General features: G+C 50.1%; 1 protein-coding gene across 1 annotated transcript in view; it reads right to left on the bottom strand.

The window, feature by feature from the left end:
- The window catches only part of COLGALT1 (collagen beta(1-O)galactosyltransferase 1), a 25847-nt gene that overhangs the window by 15699 nt on the left and 5834 nt on the right, over positions 1 to 4314 (bottom strand). The window lies entirely within an intron of this gene.

Below are 4314 nucleotides of genomic sequence, written 5' to 3'. Positions count from 1 at the left end.
CAGCCTCCGAGTAGCTGGGACTACAGGCGCCCGCCACCACGCCCGGCTAGTTTTTTGTATTTTTAGTAGAGACGGGGTTTCACCATGTTAGCCAGGATGGTCTCGATCTCCTGACCTCGTGATCCACCCGCCTCGGCCTCCCAAAGTGCTGGGATTACAAGCTTGAGCCACCGCGCCCGGCCGGATGTTTTTCTTTTACTGCTGGTCCACAGAGATGCTTGCTGTTACTCAGGCAGTATCGTTTAGAATATCGGATCAACTGCCATAAACAACAACAAAAACTAGAATTCCAGTATCCCCCGGCAACGTGGGAATACCATTTCCACATGGCAACCTTCAGTTGCAGAGGGGAATTGGCTGGCTCTTAGGACAAGCCCTGTGGTCATGTTACATACCCCATCCGGTCCCTCTGGATGTTTGAATTTGTGACCTTTGAATATTAATGCAGAACAAACAGCCAGATCGCTGTGGCAGTTCCTCAAAAAGCTAAACATAGAATTACTACATGATCCAGGAATTCCATTCCTAGGTATGAACCAAGAGAATTGAAAGAAAGGACTCAAACAGGTTCTTTGTTTGTTTGTTTTTGAGACAGAGTCTTGCTCAGTCACCCAGGCTGGAGTACAGTGGTGTGATCTCGGCTCACTGCAACCTCCACCTCCTGGGTTCAAGTGATTCTCCTGCCTCAGCCTCCTGAGTAGCTGGGATTAATTACAGGCATGCGTACCACCATGCCCAGATAATTCAAACAGGTCTCTGTACGCTCATGTTCATGTCAGAATCCTAACAGCCAGGCCAGGTGCAGTGGCTCATACCTGTAATCCCAGCACTTTGGGATGCCAAGGCAGGCAGATCACATGACGTCAAGAGTTCGAGACCAGCTTGGGCAACATGGTCAAACCCCGTCTCTACTAAAAATTACACACAAAAAAAATTAGCCAGGCATGGTGACACATGCCTGTAATTTCAGCTACTCGGGAGACTAATAACGCAGGAGAATCGCTTGAACCCAGGAGGCGGAGGTTGCAGTGAGCCGAGATCATGCCACTGCACCGCAACCTGGGCGACAGAGCAACACTCTGTCTCAAAAAACAAAGAAAAGAATCTCAACAGTCAAAAAAAGTGGAAGCGACTGAAGTGTGTCCATCAATGGATGAAGAGATCAACACGACACGGTCCACCCAGACAATGGAATAAGAGACAGCCATACAAAGGAAGAAAGCACGGATCCAGGCTGTAATGAACCTTGAAAACTCGATGCTGAGTGAGAGAAACCGGACACGAAACACCACGTAGTGCGACATTCCATTGATGTGAAATGCCCAGAACAGGCAAATCCACAGACAGGAAGCAGATGAGTGGCTGCCAGGGCCTAGGGGAGGGGAATGGGGAGTTGAGGAGTGACTGCTGATGGGGTTTTATTTCTGGGGAATGAAAATGTTCTGGAATTAGAGGTGGTGCTTGCGAAACAAATAAATATATATGTGAACTGACTTCAATTAATACAAACAAGAAATAGGATAAGGTGAATTCCTCCAGGAGATACAATTAAAATTTAGATGCTGGCCAGGGGCGGTGGCTCACACCTGTAATCCCAGCACTTTAAGAGGCTGAGGCGGGCGGATCATGAGGTCAGGAGATCGAGACCATCCTGGCTAACACGTGAAACCCCGTCTCTACTAAAAATACAAAAAATTAGCCGGGTGTGGTGGCGGGCGCCTGTAGTCCCAGTTACTCGGGAGGCTGAGGCAGGAGAATGGCGTGAACCCGGGAGGCGGAGCTTGCAGTGAGCCGAGATCGCGCCACTGCACTCCAGCCTGGGCGACAAAGCGAGACTCCATCTCAAAAAATAAAAAATAAAAATTAAAAAAAATTAGCCTGGCGTGATGGCAGGCATCTGTAGTCCCAGCTACTCGGGAGGCTGAAGCAGGAGAGTCACTTGACCCTGGGAGGTGCAGGCTGCAGAGAGCCAAGATTGCGCCACTGCACTCCAGCCTGGGCGACAGAGTGAGACTCTGTCTCAAAAAAAAAAAAAGAAACACGAAAATATAATTTTGTGTCAAAAGCCACTTTGAGTTTTGAACCAGCACTTTGAGCTCCACCCCGGTTTGCTGAGGGAAAAAAGCTAAAGCCAGGCAACCTCAAACCACAAAAGCAAAATCCTAGAGGCAGGACAAGGCAGCTTTGTGCCAGAAGGCTCTGGAAGGTTCCAGATCCACCTCTCTGCCTTGCCAGTTCTGACACCCCGCCAGGCAAGATGTCCCCTCCCTCTGTCAACCTCTGTTTCCTCATCTATAAAATGGTCTGATAAGCCACCAAACAAGAGAGTCCCCTCAGGAGCTCCATCCATCCTCCCCGACGTGGCACTGTCCCCGTTCCTCTCTCCCTGGCACCTTCACATCCAGTGCCAGAACAGACCGTCTCCTTCACCTCGCGACGCATCCTGAACCCCCTGCCTTTCTCCACGGCCCCCACCCCATGCAGGCCTGTCCATCAATCGCTGGTACCCTGCTCGGGCCTCTACTCCGGCCTCCTGCTAGTACGTGTGGCTTCTGCTGCCCGCAGCAGCCACCGTGGCTTTTTGTTGGTTTTTTTTTTTTTTTTTTGAGATGGAGTCTCACTCTGTTGCCCAGGCTGGAGTGCAGTGGCATGATCTCAGCTCACTGCAACCTCTGCCTCCCGGGTTCAAGCGATTCTCCTGCCTCAGCCTCCCAAGTAGCTGAGGTTACAGGCGTGCGTCATCACACCAAGCTGATTTTTGTATTTTGGTAGAGACAGGGTTTCACCATGTTGGCCAGGCTGGTCTCGAACTCCTGAACTCCAGCAATCCAGTTGCCTCGGCCACTCAAAGTGCTGGGATTACAGGCATGAGCCACCACGCCTGGTCCACAGTGGCTTCTGAAAATCTGACATCAGAACACAGACCTCCCCTGCTCACACACCCTCCATGGCTCCCCATTCCCCTCCAAGTAGACACCAAGTGCCTCCACTGGCCTGTGTAGCTGGACCTCTAGCCACCACTGCATCGTAGTCACTTTGCTCACTTGATTCCTTTCTTTTTCTTTTCTGTTTTTTGTTTGTCTCTCTGTCTGTTTTAAGAGATGGGCTGGATGTGGTGGCTCACCCCTATAATCCCAGCACTTTGGGAGGCCGAGACAGCTGGATCACCTGAGGTCAGGACTTTGAGACCAGCCTGGCCAACATGGCAAAACACCATCTCTACTAAAATTACAAAAATTAGCCAGGCATGATGGTGGGGGCCTGTAATCCCAGCTACTCAGGAGGCTGAGGCAGGAGAATTGCTTGAACCCAGGAGGTGGAGGCTGCAGCGAGCTGAGATTGTGCCACTGCACTCCAGCCTGGGCAACAGAGTGCGACTCTGTCTCAAAGAAAAAAGCAAATCAGGAGAATATAGGAAAGTATGAAGGCTGAAATAACATTTGGGGTAGATCATAGAAAATTGTGTGATGGATTCAATGTATATTATTTGGGGGATGGATGCCCCAAAATCTTTGACTTCGCCACTTCACAATCTATGCATGTAACAAAATTATACTTGTGCTCCATAAGTTTATACAAATTAAAAAATAGTAGTAATATTCAATCAATAAAGTTTTTTTTTTTTTTTTGAGAGAGTCATTCTGTGGCCCAGAATGGAGTGCAGTGGTACGATCTTGGCTCAAGAAAAAAATAAAAAATAAAAAGACTCAACTGTTCCCTTCCCCATGAGACAATGTCCCCGCAGGAGGAAGTGCAAGTCAGGCCTCAGCAATTCAATGTGGCCACCACCCCCTAGTCCCTGACCCCTTCCGGCTGCTTCTTGGAAGTGACCCAAAGGTTTGGCCATTACATATGATGGTGATAAAAACAGACGTGACACGGTCAGGCGCTATGGCCCATGCCTGTAATCCCAGCACTTTGGGGGGCCGAGGCAGGAGGATCACTTGAGCCCAGGAGTTGGAGACCAGCCTGGGCAACATAGCAAGACCCCGTCTCTACAAAAATATTTTTTGTTATTTTTTAAAAATATTTATATATTTACGGCCGGGCGCGGTGGCTCAAGCCTGTAATCCCAGCACTTTGGGAGGCCGAGACGGGTGGATCATGAGGTCAGGAGATCGAGACCATCCTGGCGAACACGGTGAAACCCCGTCTCTACTAAAAAATACAAAAAAAAACTAGCCGGGCGAGGCGGCGGGCGCCTGTAGTCCCAGCTACTCGGGAGGCTGAGGCAGGAGAATGGCGTAAACCCGGGAGGCGGAGCTTGCAGTGAGCTGAGATCCGGCCACTGCACTCCAGCCCGGGCGACAGAGC

Source organism: Theropithecus gelada, chromosome 19, assembly GCF_003255815.1.
Source record: "Theropithecus gelada isolate Dixy chromosome 19, Tgel_1.0, whole genome shotgun sequence".
Taxonomy (NCBI): domain Eukaryota; kingdom Metazoa; phylum Chordata; class Mammalia; order Primates; family Cercopithecidae; genus Theropithecus; species Theropithecus gelada.
Note: the sequence above shows the minus strand (reverse complement) of the source record. Positions and strands in the feature narration are given on the sequence as shown.